Below are 18,187 nucleotides of genomic sequence, written 5' to 3'. Positions count from 1 at the left end.
GAGCGGCATTTTATTTTACACATTGAAGCCTACAGACACCCTCATGTTTAATTTGTGCTTTCCCAAGGGTCAGCACATCTTCCACTCACAGAAAATACTTAGCCACCCTATTCAGGTTCCTAATTCTGTGATCACTTGTCTTTATCGCATTCCGGAACATCTTGATCACTTTGAAGGGTTGACTAAACTTGGAGGTCCCACCACCCTTCTTGGGAGTTCTTATCTTTATGCAGTCCCCTACATGCACCACTGTGTTCTTGATGGCCTTTCTCACATCATACCACGTTTTCCTCTTCACCATCTTCTCCCTATTCTTTCCCTCCGCCCCCCCCCCCCCGCTTTTCCAAACTGATCACATGTCACCATCCACTTCTCTGAAACCCATATGGGAATCACTTTCACATTGGCTGCTCTACCCTTGAACAACTGAAAAGGAGATACACCTGTAGAGGAATCATGGGTGTACCCTTGCACCTTTTTTTCTCTGTTTCTCAATGTTCATGAGACTACAGCTTGCTGCAATGTTTATTTCAAATCCTTGATAAACATTTCCATTTTACTTTGTGGGTGATATAGTGCCTCCTTCTTATGTTTTATCCCTCTTCTTCTCAGAAACTCCTCAACAACACCGGAAGTCAATTGAACCCAATTGTCAGAGAGAAAAGACAAAGGAAAACCTTCTCTTAAAAACAGTTTTTCCAAGAACTCGATGACAACACCTGACTGTCCCAACACCCAATCTTAATCTCACGTCAGAGTGAAAAAATGTCTACACACGCCAACACATACCTTTCATAGGACTCAATCTTCACAGGACCCATGATGACCTGAGCAGTGAGCAGTTTAAATATCGGGAAAAAAAATTCGACCTACACTAATATCGATGTCACAATATCGAAGGGACAGAATATCGATGTTAAGAATATCGATGGACAGAAAATCGACCCTAAGGTAAGTAATATCGATTTTTTTTATATCGATGTAAGTAATATCAAAGTTAGAAATATCGATATCAAATATATCGATATTACTAAAATTGATGTTACTAATATAGATATTTATATTATTGTTATGTATTTTATTATGTATTTAATATGTATGTGTTATGTGTTTTGTTAAGTTTTCTACTGGTTTTAAAATATATGTATACAATTTTTTTAAGTTAATATTGTTTTTTAAGTTATTTTTGTTTCTTACTACCGTAGCGGGTTGTGGGTTTATAGGGGAATAGGGTGAGAAGTAATTTAATTATACTAAATTAATTATTAGGAATTATAAATAATTGTAAATATTTTTTGCGTTTAAGTTCAGTAGCGGGTTGTGGGTTTATAGGGGAATAGGGTGGGAAGTAATTTAATTGTAATTAAGTAATAATTTATTCTAAATAATGGGTATTGATAATTATATAATTGTTAATTAAATAATATTTGGTAATTAATTTTTATTAGTTGGTAAATCATTTTTATTAATTGATTAATTGATAATTATGTTAAGTGTGAAGTAATTGAAATGTAATTAAATATTTATTAAAACATTTTGGGGTATTGATAATTAATTTATTTGACATTAAATATTAATGGGTAATTATTATAATTTATAATTTTTTGGTATAACATTTATTTATTGGTGTTTCATCATTAATTGGTAATTACATATTATTAAATATTATGCATTGATACATGTAATTAATATATTAATAACTCAATATTAATTGGCGATTCATGTTTAATAATATTCATTTATTGGTAGTTATTATTATTTTATTTTTAATTAATTATTCATTGGTAATTATGTTTTCATTAATTATTTATTGCTATTTGTAAATAGTTTAGAGTTCTTTCATAATTAATTCATTAATTAATTAAAAAGTTATTTTATTTATAAGTATGTTATTTTTTACTTCTACGCTATCCAACCCTTTTCCTCACTGTTGCACTCTCTGGCGTTGGAAAAGTAATTTTTACCCTTACGCTATCCAAAACTTTCCCAACTGTTGCACTTTCTGGAGTGGGAATAGTAATTTTACCCTTACGCTATCCAACGCTTCTATACTGTTGCATTCACTGGAGTGAGAATAGTAATTTTTACCCTCCCGCTATCCAATGCTTTCCCTACTGTTGTACTCTCTGGAGAGGGAATAGTACTTTATACCCCTATGCTATCCAACACTTTCCCTACTGTTGCACTCTCTGGAGTGGGAATAGTAATTTTTACCCCTAAGCTATCCAGCACTTTCCCTACTGTTGTACTCTCTGGAGTGGGAATAGTAATTTTAACCCCTATGCTATCAGTCAATTTCCCTACTGTCGCACTCTCTGGAGTGGGAATAGTAATTTATACCCCTACGCTATCCAACACTTTCCCTACCGTTGCACTCCCTGGAGTGGGAATAGTAATTCTTACCCTGCCGGTATGCAACGCTTTCCCTACTGTTGCACTCTCTGGAGTGGGAATAGTTATTTTAACCTCTACTCTTTCCAACAATTCCCTACTGTTGCACTCTCTGGAGTGGGAATAGTAATTTATACTACCAACGCTATCCAACAATTTCCCTACTGTTGCACTCTCTCAAGTGGGAATCGTAATTTCTACCCCTACGCTATCCAATACTTTCCCTACTGTTGCAGTCTCTGGAGTAGGAATATTAATTTTAACCTCTACACTATCCAACACTTTTCCCTACTGTTGTACTCTCTGGAGTGGGAATAGTAATTTTATCCTCCACGCTATCCAACACTTTCCCTACTGTTGCACTCTCTGGAGTGGGAATAGTAATTTATACCTCTACTCTATCCAACGCTTTCCCTACTGTTGCACTCCCTGAAGTGGGAAGAGTCATTTTTTCCCCTACGCTATCCAACATTTTCCCTAGTGTTGAACTCCCTGGAGTGGGAATAGTAATTTTTTCCCCTACGCTGTCCAACAATTTCTCTACTGTTGCACTCTCTGGAGTGGGAATAGTAATTTATACCCATGCAGTATACAACGCTTTCCCTACTGTTGCACTCACTGGAGTGGAATAGTAATTTTAAGCCCTACGCTATCCAACATTTTCTTTACTGTTGTTTTTTTGGAGTTGGAATATTAGTTTTATTCCCTCTGCTATTTAATATTTTTTGTATTATTTTAGTTAATTTAATATATAAATAATTTAAAAAATTTGAAAAGTAAGGTATTATTTCTTAATTTGTTATACATAGTTATGTTATTTGTATTTGTTTTATTGTTTTATGTGTATAGATGTATTTGTAATTTATAATATTTTGTAAATAATTTATGTAATCAAAATAATTATTATAACTGATTATCAAGTAAGTTTATATAATATTTATTATATGTATATGTTTAATTAATGTTTAATTAAATGTTATATATTACTTATTAATTTTAAACATTATGAAATGTTTGTAATTATGTTTATTTTATTTATAAGTATTATTTAGTTTATTATACATATTTTTTAACTATAAAAACCCGATATTTTTAATAATGATATTTTTGACATCGAATTTTTTTTTCTTGATATTTTTGTAGGTTGACTTTTTGACCTTCAATATTTTGTCAGTGATCCGTCCAGAGCACAACTGCCAACTCATCTTTGATATGCCAAAAACCTTTCACCTGTTATTCACACTTTTTTATCACACCAACTAGACAAAACCATCCTCATGACCTTTTGTAAAACTCCATCGTCCTTCAAACCTTCTCTCCAACCTTCCTCAGAAGCAATACCCTCAATGATCAGGCACACATTGACTTCTTCATCATAGTCCTCACCACCAAACAAATCTCCGGCTTCAGGAACTTCACTCTCCACATCACCCATTCTAGACAAACAGTCTACCAGAATATTGTTGGCTCCTGGCAAATACGAAACAACAAACCCAACTTGGGATATGCAAGGCAACAACCCACTTGCATATCATGTGAGAGGCAAAGTCTACCCCATTTTTCATGAACAGTTTTTTGAGCGACTTATAGTCTATTTTGACTTCGAACCTTCTTCTTGAGAGAAACCTCTTCAACTTGCACACCACCTGAAAGACAGCTAGTGCGTCTTCTCCACCACCAAATAGTTGAGTTCCGCTCCCTCAATACTTTAGAGATAAATAAAACAGTCCTGCCCCAAAATCCTTTGGGGCTTATTTACAAGCCCCTTGCACCGGGGTTGTGTCACTTTTGTCTATATTAAAAGTGACGCACAAGCGGCAAAAAGGGCTTGTAAATAAGCCCCTTAGAGTTTGCATCTGTCAATATGTATAACCCTAGGTTACTGCTCTCCAGTCTGATTCTCCCAATCAGACTGGGTGTGTGTTCCATTGGTCATATCCCCGAGGGAGGATGGTAATACTGAATATCGAGGCTAAGAATATTGAGATACAAGAATATTGTGGACAAAATATCGCAGACCAAAATATTGAAAGCTAAGTGCATATAGAGGTAGTATATAGTGACTATTCCTAACTCCACCTCCTAACTCCACCTCCATGTACTTTGAAGGTATATTTTATCCCATGAGCAAATGTCCAGGGGAACCAAAGCGCGTGGGGTGTTTTCTTCTTGCCATTCTTCCATCCAAATGCAAATAGATCAAAATCTAGCCCTGATCTGATAGGGAGCTCTTTTGTTTGCTGGTAACAGGAACCTGTTTGAAGAATTGTAGCGGCGGGAGCAGGGGCGGCTCTAGGCTCATGGTGGCCTTGGGCAGGGAGCGTAGGTAGGGGGCCCCGGAAGAGGGGGTCTGGGCGGGATGGAGCGTGGAGGCCAGTGTACAGGGGGGGGGTCAGGGTGTTTGGAAGTGTTACAGGCCACCAAATCCCTGCCAATGGCCGCCACGAGAATATGTATCCATCCTCCGAGGATTATTATATTAAGGATACATATTGGCGTGGAGGCCCCTGGGGTTTGGTGGCCCTGTGCAGGTGCACAGCTTGCACATGCCTAAGGCCGCCCCTGGCGGGAGCGCCTGCAGAGCGGAGCGTTATATATACATATATGTGGAGTGAGCTATTGAAAATCTCTAAGTACCTTTCGATATTTTGCTTTTGATATGTTGACCTTGATATTTGTATACCTTGATTTTCTAGCTTCAGTATTCAGGGACATGCACTGGGGGAGGGAGCCATTAGAGGCTGCTTTTTGGGTGGATGCTGCTGGTACCTGCATCACTTTCTCCAGCACCCCTGAGGGTAATTACAGTAGGAAAGAGAGAGATAGTGAGTGAAAGAAAGAGGGAAGGCGGTTCAGAAGGAGGAGTGAGTAGGAAAAGGCAGAGAGTGGATACATGGATAGAGATGGAAAAAGGTCAGGAAGTGAGCCTGCTGGCTTTGACATTCTTGCCTGGGCTGCCTTTGATTCCTCGCCCTGTGCTGCTGCCAATGGGTGCCTCACATTTTTATCCTTCACCTACTACTAGCAAAGTGCCTTCCTCAGTACAAGCAGCTCCCCCAAAGCCACCCAGAACAATCAGGGACCAAGAGTTTCTTATTACATTTTGAATCCGAAGATGCAATTATTGTTGCTGCCAGAGACCAATTTGCTGCCAGAGACCAACATAAACCCCCCGCCTAGTCTCTAGCGTGTCCGGAGATAGACACCATATATGTACTTATAGGGACAGAAGGAGTTCCAGTCCAGTAGCTTGGCGCTAAAAACGTGCAATGTCTGCATGAACATGTCCAATTACAACTATGATGCATGGCCTTCAATACAAGTTTTTTTCGGAATTTTTCTGGGCTGATTACAAAGATTCGTTTTTTTCAGAAGATGGAAGATTATTTGGCGCCTGGTTAGCACCTGCTTTGACAGATGTTGGTTTTCACAGATACACAGCAGTTAGTACCCCATGGCACTAAGGAGATGGACAAAAACATATCATGTCCATTCTAACAGACAGTAAGGGCTTGGTTCATAGTTTGGTGGTAAATGGAAAATCTTCTGATTTCCGAATGAAGTGTTATGTAGAAAGGTGGGCAGCCAATATACTGGCTCTGGTGACTGTAACAGAGGGTGCTCGACACAGTTTGGAAGACGAGTTAGGATTCTGAGCTGGTTCTGGATACATTCAGAAGGCAATGAGGTGCTTGGAAATGGGATAGCACATTGAGGTTCACAACCCAAAAAGTTTCAAAACTTTAAGGCATCTGTTTTAGGTCTAGCCAGTGTTATGATCATTTCTGGTGCACAAACACTAATGTTATTTTGCTTGTGTTGGGGTGAACTGCCCCCTTCATGTGAGAGGATGGGAATCCCTGCCCTAAGTGCTACCCTTCAGTGAAATAGGTATCCTAATTTTTATTTAAGGCTCCTTGTTTTCCATTTTTACAGAATTTTACAGATAAATACATAGAGAAAACAATGTGTTTTCTATCCGCATTTATTTTTAAAAGTGGATAAATACAGAAAATGGTGCTGCTTTTAAGTGACTCTCCGTACTGTCTTTCATTAATTATAGCCCAACAGCTAAGCAGATGTCCTGCATGGCAAATTAAATACCAGGATGACATTTCCTTAACTAATGGCATGTGTCAATATAAGTTTGTTGTATAATGCTAGTGTGTACCAGTGGATTTATTGCTATGCAGTAATTGCGAGCTTAAATAAGTAAAATACGACAGACATCAAAGTATGATTGCGCGTCTATCAGTTGAATAAATATGGAAATGTACAGTTTTGCAACTTCATTTATATGCAAAACACAAAATAAATATGGATAAATACGGATGAAACGGCCCAAAAATAAATATGGATAAATACGGATGTACGGCTTTACAACGCGTGCTATCACACCGCGTGCCGTTACAACGCGGTTTTTTTCAACGCAAGTCGTTACCACGACTTGCGTGGAGGGGGTGCGGACGTAAGACTTTTTATTTACTATTCCAACACCAGCCTACGTACAGTAGGGAAGGTGTTGGATAGTAAATTAAAAAAATTCCTTGTCCTGCAGCGCCCTCCAGCGCAAGTCGTGGTAACTACTTGCGTTGAAAAAAACGCGTTGTAACGGCACGGCGGTGTAACAGCCGCGTCGTTAAGGCTGTTCCCCATAAATACAGACGGAAATGTTAAAATAAATACCATAAAACCGGGATCCCTATTTATATTATGGCCCCGGTGTCACACTAAAGTAGTGTGTGCCTGGAGGCTATGTCTGTCCTGACAATGCGAGGTCCAGGACCTGACCTATGATTTGCAGTGGTGCACCGAGCATGCCCTTACAGTAGGCAGTGAACTATTGTACATGCCCTAGCTGTATCACACGCTGCGGTGGTGGAAGCGTACAGTGATTTTGGATTTATAGTGTGACCAGTCCTTTTTACTCTGTCAGTAAAGTGCAAAATTCTGCTTTGATGTGAACCCCCCAGAACCTTGTGTCGACATCCCATGTGCATGTAAAATGCATGCATGTGTAGTGATTGTATATCACATGTGTGGTAGTTGTGTCAGTCTGAGTCCTGAGACCAGCAGGGTTCATTTTGAGCATAGCACAAGACTGAGGATGAGGACGGATCCCACAGACAGTGGAAAAGTATTACCTGCGTTCCTATTGCTGGAAAGTACAGATCCAAACAATGAAGTGGAGAGCAAGTGGAAAGGGCTAGCTTTTTAAATTCCATTAGTAATATTAAGTAGAGGACTGCTGATTAGTCCCTACTGACCACTGGCAATTGGTAGATGATCAGGGTGAGGTGTGGGACTGCAGTTTCTGTAGTCCAAGGAGATAGGGCTTCTCTGGAGGGCCTTTTCTTTTGTCTGTTTCTGGGCTGATGACAGCCAGATAAAGATAACTTACACATCATTGTACAATGTTCTGGGTATTTTTGCTTTGGGCCCTCCCCATTGGTACTTATTGTTAAGGGTAGCCGATAAACTCCAGTCTGCTGGTGGTGATTGGGTGTTTGAGCGTGGAGTTCCCAAAAACTTCACCAACCGCCAGCAGAGCGGAGTTTACTGGTGCGTTCACCCCTAGACTTCATCCCCCAACAAGAAGTGCACCTGGAAGAGTGTTTGCAGAGTAATGGCGAAAGGGAGCGGTCCTCAGATGAGCTCTCAGAAATACCACTGTGTTGGACTTACCGGTGGTAATAGGAGGGGTTCTTGGACCCGAATTACCCTCAGCAGCCAAGGGGACTTCATTCCCCAATCAGGAGTGCACCAGGAAGCACGTTTGCAGAGTGGTTGGGAAAGTGGGTGGCTCCAAATAGCTCTCATCAGTCCCACTGTGTGGCACTTCATGGTCCCACACAGTTACAATAGGGGCTCTTGGTCCCCAACGACCCTCAGCAGCAATCCCGCTGTGTGGAACCTACTTGTGGTTTGGCAAAGTTTTTCAGTAACTCAGCGGAATTCCGCGAGTGAAACTCTGTGAGCTCTGTCCAGGCCGACTTACTGTTCAAGTCTTCACTTTACCCAAAAACCTTGTCAAGAGAGCAATCAGAAAAGGACATTTAAAGAGAACTCCAAACAGTCATATACAGTGGATTCACATTCCAAGTCTGGTAACTGTGTATAAAAGTGGGGCCCAAACCTCACTTTGCTCTAGTACCAAGTTTGTCTTGACCAAGGAAGGAGGTAGTCCACAGAATGCTGGAAGAGCTGTTGTGCATCAAGAGCTTGCGTCAGCCCGACAGCAGTCTCCAAGAGGTGAGTGGGCATCACCTAAAGTCAACTCATTCTGCTGGACGAGAGGTAAGTCATCATAAAGATCTTAGGGGACTGCTCTGTCTACTGAGAGAGGGAAGGAGGTTGCCTTGCCCTGCAGGAGGAGAACATTTCCAGGAGCAGAAGCCCAGATTGTTCCCAGCCTGATGCCCACTTAGAGAAAATGACAATGAGCCAGTGGTGATACGACCTTCAGGAGTTTCTGCTTGGTTTCTATGCACAGTTTCTAAGCCGGCTGCACCAATACTGTACTAGAGGAGGCATTCCTGTGTACCAAGGCAGCCTGCTGCTCGTTTAAGAATCTAAAGCTGGCTCAGCCTACAAGAAGAGGATTTCTATGTCACAGATAAAACAGAGACTTCTCATCAGTCCAGAGGAAGCAACTGGCCAAAAGACACCACCATGAGGGATCTGTCCTGCAGACTGTAACTGCCAATGCTGAGAACCTGTCTGCAGGCTCTTTTGCCAAATATAAGTACTCAGATTCAGTTCCACCACACCAAGTCGATGTTACTTCTCCAAAGTTAGGCTGCCACTGTGTTCCCCACAAAAAGGAATCATTGCTGTGATGGCAAGAGTGCAACAAAAACCCTTTTATTTTGCGAATCACAAGGCTTACAACCACAAAATCCCTTAGTATATCGAGGAGCAGATTTATGTTAACTGGCGCATCCCCAGGGATGAGCCAGTTAACAGGCGCCACAGCTCCGCCAGCCATGGTGCGCCGCATTTATAATGCGGCGCACCATGGTGCAAAAACGGCACAGATGTGTGACGCATCTGTGCCGGAAATGTGTCGCATTGGGGAAGTTGCGTCGCAAGCGCGACGCAGCTCCAGCAAGGCTCGGGGGTGCCCCATTTTAACAATGCTGCAACAAGACCTACGCCTGCTTAAAGCAGGCGCAGGCTTTTGACGCAGCATTGGCTTAAAAGTGACTGAGTGAAATCTCATAGATTTCACTCAGCCACTTTTGCGAGGCGCACCTGCCCCGGAACGCCCACCCTGCGCCGGAACGCCCACAAGCGGCGCAGGGCTTTACAACGTGACGCATCTGCCTAGATGTGTCACGTTGTAAATCGTTCGTAGGGATGCGCCACGTTTACGCCGCCTTGCGTGACGCAACAGCGGCGTAAACGTGGCGCAAAGGGCCTCATAAATCTGCCCCCTAGCCTTTAGTGACTGAAGGGTGCATAGATGCGTCAGTTTCCTTGGCCAGTGTCAAATGTTCTTGCGCCTCCATGGATTTACTGTATTTACAATACAGTGCTCTATGGCGCAAGAATTAACAGATGCGTCAGAAATTCTGACGCATCTGTTGGCCCAAAAGTCACGCATTGCTGGAGTTGTGTCGCAAGCACGATGCAACTCTAGCAGTATATTCTGAGACCTATACTTACTGTACTGCATCACTCCTTACATCTGCCTCAAGCAGGTGTAAGGTTTTGACGCAGTGGCGATAAAGTTAGGAGTCTTAACTTTACTACTCCTAAACTGTGAAAAATCCTAACTTTAAGACTTTCGGTATTCACAGAAGGCATTTAGGAGTCCTAAAGTTGGGACTCCTAACTTCTGTGAATACCGAAATGAGTAAGTGCCTTCTGTGAATACCAAAATGATAGTAAGTGTAGGATTTTATCTTAAGTTAGTTCTGTGAATCGGGCCCAAAATCTCTGATGGTTGGTTGTCAAGTCATGAGATTCAGTAGCCCAGAGAAAAGCCCACTGATATTAAACATGGAGAAAATGCCAACAGGAAGCAGAAACTACAAGCATGCAGAGCAAATACTTCCAGGAAACAAAAGATGTGACATGTTACACCAGCCGCTTTACGGCTGGCCATAGCGTGCGACCCTTTCAGGACAATACAGGCAGAGCTGTATACAGACCTACCACAAGCAGAAGCAGACATCTGGCACAGCTGTTGTTGCTCCTCTGTTCCCTTGGCCCCTTATCCTTGCAGTTTAATACTTATATGTGCTGCAAGTTTGGTGTCCCTACCTGTAGACCTCTCTGGACAGGTGTGCAGTGGCCTCTTATTCAACATCGGTTCTCGGCAGCATCCCTGGTATGCCTTGAGGCTAAACACACTTCAAATGCACTCCACAATGGATAAGTCAAATACAGAATTACTTTAATGAACCCACAGTGCATGTCTACAGTACCTTCCATGCTTACCTACCTGCAGGGAAGTAGCAGTTCTTCAACTACTATCCAAGACGCTGGGACCCTAACATTGCTCCTGCTACTCCAGCACAGGTCTTCCAACCAACCGCTGCTGGAACAAGTATCCCTATCTCCATGACCCTCCTTTTCAATCCCGAAGTCTGGTATAAGAGATGAGGGCACTCATAAGGGAAGGGGGGTGGGTTGACCTCAGAGTCTTTCACTTGCATGCATCAAGGTTATCCTACTGGTGCAGGCACCTTCCTGTGCCTGCACCAGCCATCAGACAGATATGCTGCCTGCCTCAGGAGGTTTGAGCCTCACTCACATTTCCATTATGCTTAAAGTGAATAACAGCCTAATGTCTGCTATTTGAATAATAAAAAGGGGCACAAAACAAGAAGGGCTGTGCCCAAAGCCCTTAGTGGTGAGCCGCCACTGACCAGCGATATGACAAAGGTAAGTGAACAAATAAAAAAATAAAACAAATTTTGTTGCGCGCTCTGCATTGCAGTTGTCAATGCACCGCGCGCAATGAAATTCGTTTTATTTATTTATTTGCTCATTTACCTCTGTTCAGCGGTATTCCGTAGTTTACTACCACCCCACCCTAATCCTCCCCGCCCCGCAGCACTCCCTCCACGAGCCGCTACTGTTTGGTGTCACTTGGATAGCATAATACATGACCATATGTTAATACATTTACTGTGCTTCAAACCCAGAGCTCAAATGCCAGGCTATGCCTTCCGCGCTTATTGTTTTAACCCCTTGAGTGCTCATGACGGAACCACTCTGTCACGAGCCACGGACGCGCTGTGCTGGTGACAGAGTGGTTCCGTCACGGCACGGCCACCCCGCCCATGCTGCCACGATTCCGCGCCTACGTGGCGGATTTATTGAGCTGGCGGGGCTGTGACGGAACCACTCCGTCACAAGCACAGCGCGCCTGTGGCTCGTGACGGAGTGGTTCTGTCACAAGCATAGGGGCGCTGCGCTTCCCCCCTACCCCCCAGCACCGCGGCGGAATTACCGCCACGGCCAAGGGGTTAATATGGGGACTGGTGTTTACAAACTTCTCTCACTTTGCAATCACAGAAAGAAACGTAAAGTGAATTATGTGACAATCTTTCTAGGGTACGTGCAGTGTGAAAGGCTGTAGGATGTCATTTTTTCGTTACACACAACAAAATGTAAATACCTGCAAATAAACTGTACATACTCAGCAGTGTGAAATCAAACGTGAACTGTACATATTCAGCAGTTAGGAAAGCAAACTGTAGTAATCACACCACGCTGGTATGATGTAAACCAAGTAGGTTTATTCACAGGTTGGTTAGCACCTTAGCAGCTATGGAACGTCCAGCTCCAGTGCTGAACGTTCCATTGCGCAGGTGCAGATGGAACGTCCAACGGCCGACGGCAGCACTCCCGAGGTAGTGGTGCCGTCGGCCGTTGGACTAGGCGCAGCACTTATGAGGTTAACAGGTAGTAAAAGTCATGAAGGTGGTAAATCACAGCCCCACCAGGAGCAGCCTGCTAGATGCTCAGCCCCTCTCACCAACTGTCACTCCTCACAAGTCACCCAGGCATTCTACACATAGCCCACACACCAACATTCTACCCAGAACACACACACACAGCTGAGCAGCTAGGGAAAGAGTAACATAGAAGAAATACCATGACATGAGAATACTACATACCTCTTCCCTAATGAACAGAAGAATGAACGAATGTATAAAATTATAAACATGCAATAAACTATAAACATGAAGCATTTGGTTGTAATTCGGAAGTGTGATGGAAATAAAGATTTTAATAGAATCAGAACAAATCAAGATATTTCACTTGGTAATGCATAAATAAAAAATATTCACTGAAACCTGATTTCCACACATATCGTTTGTGTGCAATATAGTTTTATCAATGAACTGTACATTTGTTCTTATTTAGTGACCATTTCAATGGAAAATGTGCCTGTAAATGGCAGTGCTCTTCCACTCGATGCTTTAGCTCCATTAAACAAATCACCTGCCTCATGTACATTACTGCTAGGTGGACTGCGAAACTTTGCCATATAATAAAGTAGGTCATTGTTCTAAAAAATTTGGAAAGCACAGTTTTAGATAACTCCCAGGCTGTCTTCTGCCTGGTACACAGTATCGAGGTGGCCTTATTTGCAGTTACAGATGATAGTCACAAGAGGAGGGTGTGCAGCTCCAATTCTTTTAGATCTTAGCTCAGCCTTTGACACCTACTTTGCCCTTGGTCTAAGGCTCTGTTCCATTGGTATTTTGGAGAGGCACTTGAGGTGCTCACCTCTCTCCTGGATGATTGCTTCCAACTAGTTATCTTGTCACCATTTTGATCTCAATCCAGGCTCCTAGTATATCGGGTACCACAAGGCTCTTCGTTAAGTCCCACACTCAACATCCCTGTTTGGCCGGCCTAATTTATGGACTTAGCTTTTCCTTAATGTCATGTGCATTCAACACTCAGATTTGTCAACTTTTTTGCGGATAGGTATTTTTGCTTCCACCTGCAAATTTCATGTGTGTCTGCTTGCAGTGGGTTCGTTAATTAGAAAGAAGGCATTAATATTAAATGGAGACAACACTGAGCTGCTCTTATTTGGGGTTCTTCATTACATGATCTACTTCATTGTGGCCCTCTGAACTAGGTGAGGCTCCATCTCCTGAAGAGCCTGCTAAAAACTTAGGAGTGATTCTGGATGTCTCCCTGTCCTTCAAGAAACAAGTTGATGCTCTCAATTCTTCCTACTTTTACTGCATACACTTGCTATGTAAGACACTTCCTTTGCTTCTCTCAGACCCCTGTCCTGTTGTGGTCCAAGTGATAATTTGTTGCTCATGGTCTACTGTAATTTATGGGGAACATCCTTTACAATGCGGATGTTACACAGCAGTTCCCTTACAACACAACTTTTACAACGCAAGTTGTAACAACGAATTGCGCTGGGGGGCACTCCAGGATAGTAAATAGTTTAATTTACTATCCAACTCCTTCCCTACTACCCACGGGGACTGGAGTTGGAATAGTAAATTAAACTATTCACTATCCAGCCCCCAACAACGCAAGTCGTGGTAATGACTTGAGTTGTAAAACATGCGTCGTAAAGTACTGCGATGTAAAACATCGTGTTGTAATGACATACATCCGTAATGTATTGTACCTAGGCTTGGTCAAAAAATCATTACAGGACACAATTGATCCAGAATGTTTCTTTAAAGATCATGCTCAGCCTCCCTTTGCATGGTTCAATTTCTGCTCATCTTAGAGAAATGCACCGGCTACCGTAGAGCAGCATTTGAATTTTAATGACTTATGCATTGTTCACAGAGCATACGGTAATTAGGACCCAGCTTTCATTCACTCTAGAATAAAGTGCTACACGCTTTGCAGAAGCTACATGCTGTTGAAGCCCCCTCTACTAATGGTGCCCCATGTATCGCAAGCTTGACAAGGAGAAAGAGCCTTTTTTATTTGACCCCTCAGTAATTTAATTCTCATTCTCTCCATCTTCAGTCAGTAAAAGGACAAACTCATATTTCATAAGAGCTTGAACATTGGTTATTTTGCTGGACTCAATCCAATTACTCAGCTTAGAACCAGAGCACTCTTCTGAGCCTCTAGTCCCACTTTGCAAATTCTAATTTTTAGTCCTGTCAGCATTAGGGTGGTCTTCTTCCAAATGTTTTGCCTCATATCCTCCATTTTTGCTGACTTTATTTTTGTTGGTGTTAGCACTCTGCACACCTTACTACTGCTAACTGGTGCTAAAGTGCTTCTGTTCACTCCCCTAAACCACGTTTAACCACATGCGCGCTGCTCTTATTGCGCTGGTATGCTGACTTTTTTAAAAACCCATTGTTCATGACGAGCTGGGCTCGTCATCAGTGTTTGAGGAGGCTACACCATGACGAGCCCAGCTCGTCATCAGCCTCGAAGGGGTTAAATTGGCTTATACCTAATTGTCATATTTAATGTACTTATACGTCCCTTGTAGAGTGGTGTAAAATATATCCAAGGCTTGTGTATGAAATGGTACCATTGCTCTTGTAGCACCAACTGAGCCACCCACTTAAGTAGCACTGTAAAACATAACCCAGGCCTGCCATTGCAGGCTGATTGCAGTTTCACACTGCCTTGTCAACCTTGCAATTAAATCCCCTTACTAACCCTTAAACTCTCCTTTTATTACATTTGTCACCCCTAAAGTAGGCCCCAGGTAGCCCACAGGGCACGGTGCTGTATAATCAGAAGGTTAGACAAGTACTTTTTAGTTTCACATGTCCTGGTTGTGAAAAATTCTTGTATTTGTTTTTCACTGCTATGAGGCCTATCTCTCCCATAGGATAATATTGGAATTGCCTTTTTACCTTTTTTGAGTTTAATTTCAAAATGGGATGAGATGTTCATGTTTGGTGACTCTGGAATTGGAATTTCAAACCCTAATTTATGGTGAAGTTATATTTTAAATTGCAATTTTATGACTGTAGCTTGTCTTGGGTAACTGACAGATTTTGTGATTTCCTCCAAGACAGTCACACAATAGAGGCATTGAGTGTGCCTAGATGGGCCATCTGCTGACAGGATGGGGGAGCTGAGTATAGGCTCACCTAAACCTGAATAGCCTGTGCTCTGCCACCTTACAAAGGGCCTAAAGACACTGTTATGAAGATAAGCGAAGGAGAAGAAGATGGAGGCTTCCCCGGGGAGGGTAACTTTAAAGCACGATTTAGAAAGTATAAAACTACACGAAAAAGGGTGGGGAGCAAAATAGGGAAAAAAAAACAAAAAATTCCTCATCTGCGAATATTCAGAAAACTAAAACAACTAGGAGTGAAACATAATTCTCAACAATTGAACAGAATAAATGGGGAGTGCATGTAGGGATGTAAATATCCTATCCTGGAATGTGAATAGTCTGAGAACAAAAAGCAGAAGGAATAAAATCTTAGAGTATATCAGAACTGGGAAAAGCGAGATAATAATATTACAAGAAACTCACCTGTTAAAAGAAGAATGGGATCAAATAATTAAGAACCTATGGTGGGTAGACACCTTAATATGCACAACACAACAATGTAATATTAAGGGAATAGCGATAATCTTTAAAAAGTCCTTAAAAGCCACTATAACCAGTTCAGAAGTAGATAGTAAAGGAAGATGGACCATAGCTAATGTTAGAATAGGAAATTCTCCCATTACTATCACAGGGTACTATGGTCCGAATTTGGATGATGCTGATCCACTGCGAAAATTGTACTCACAACTACTACTAGCTACCTCTCCCATAATATTGGGAGGTGATTTTAACCTAGTAATGGACCTAAAACTAGACAGATCACCACCGGGTAGACATACTAACTTAAAGAAAATGAGACAATGGATTTTGACTTATAAAAGGGATCTCAATCTGGTAGACATTTGGAAAAAAAAGGAGAAAAATCACACCCGTTTACTCTATATAACAAAAAACTGGGACACAAATCCAGGATCGACTTCTTTTTGGTTAGTAATGAACTATCAAAGAAAGTGAAAAGAGTATCTCACCTACCAGCTCACCTCTCAGACCACTCAGCAGTACAACTAGAAATACAAATCATAGAAAACATAACTGAAAGGAGATTTACAGTCGAAAGAGCTTTGCTGGAAGACGAAGAAATTGTAAAGGAGCTGGAAACTGAAACAAATATCTTCTTTGAGTTAAATGCATCAGGTACCACAGAACGAATAACCTGGGATACTTATAAAGCTGTCAAAAGGGGTAAACTCTTGAGTTTAGGGGCACATAAAAACAAACAAGTAAAACAAGAGATCTTAGACTTGGAATCAGAGATCAGCTTCTTAGACATCGCTATATCCACAGAACAAGAGGAGGAAAAGAAACAAGATCTTGTTAATAAAAGACAGATTCAAAAAGATAAAATTGATCAAATTTTGGAAGAGAGGTTACAGAAAAAATGGGATTATAGCAAACTGGCGAAACATGAGTTTGGTGAAGGTTGCGGAAAATGGCTGGCATGGAAGCTTAAATCGGATCTAGCTAAAAACAAAGTGGAAAGTATTATCCCGGATGATCAAAAAATTCCTACCTCTGATGAAAACACTATCAAGTATGAATTCTGGAAATTTTTTAAAGATCTATACACGGAAGATATAAATCCCTCGGATCAAATGAATAATTCTTACATGAAAGATGCAGCACTTCTAAAACTTGAAGAGAATGAAAGAGAAGCTCTGGATAAAGAAGTTCAAGAAGAAGAAGTGGCAGATGCCATTAAAAGTCTGAAAAAGGGAAAAGCCGCAGGGCCGGATGCCTTACCAAACGAGTTATACATGAAACTGAAAAACTCTATACTCCCTCATATAACCAAACTAATTAATCTAATTTTAACACAACGGAAAACCATACCAGACTCCTGGAACGATGCCATAATCACAATCATTTTGAAACCCGGCAAGAACCCTCTTAAATGCGAGTCATATCGTCCAATATCATTATTAAACACGGACTATAAAATATTTACCAAAATAATGGCAGCTCGACTAGGGAGAGTACTATCAAAATTACTACATCAAGACCAAAAAGGTTTCATTAAAGGAAGATATCTACATGAAGTAACACAAGAGCTCCTAACTGCAATAGATATCGCAACAAGTGAGAAAATTCCACTTACCATACTTGCTGTTGATGCCGCAAAGGCTTTTGATAGGGTCAATTGGGCCTTTCTTGAGCAGGTTATGGTCAAGAACAATTTCGGACCTCACTTTATCAGTATGGTAAACCAGATTTATAAAGATCAAAGGTCCTAATTAATGGTAGCTTAACAGAAAATATAAAGATAACCAGAGGAACGAGACAGGGTTGTCCACTCTCCCCTTTACTATTCAATTTATATATCGAACCACTGGCAAATAAGCTAAGAAACAACAATAAAATCATTCCATTCAAATATGGCACATGGGAGAAAAAAATCGCTCTTTACGCGGACGACTTAATGATTTTTACTGAGGATTATCCAAAAGCTAAGGCAAGTATTGAGAAAACTTTAAAGTCATTCGGAAAAATATCAGGATACCTGGTGAATCAAACGAAGACAGAGGTCATGACATGGAATACGACCTTTCAAAGCAATTTTATAAAAAACGAAATAAGGTACTTAGGAATTCTAATAAATAATGATATAGCGAAGATTGCAAACAGAAACCTAAACAAAGTTGCCGGAGAGGTAAGAAAACTGCTTGAGACATGGACCTCTCTACCGTTGAGCTTGATTGGGAGATCGAATATAATCAAGATGACCGTCTTGCCAAAGTTTACTTTTTTATTTAACGCAAT

This window comes from Lissotriton vulgaris, chromosome 10, assembly GCF_964263255.1.
Source record: "Lissotriton vulgaris chromosome 10, aLisVul1.2, whole genome shotgun sequence".
Taxonomy (NCBI): domain Eukaryota; kingdom Metazoa; phylum Chordata; class Amphibia; order Caudata; family Salamandridae; genus Lissotriton; species Lissotriton vulgaris.
Note: the sequence above shows the minus strand (reverse complement) of the source record.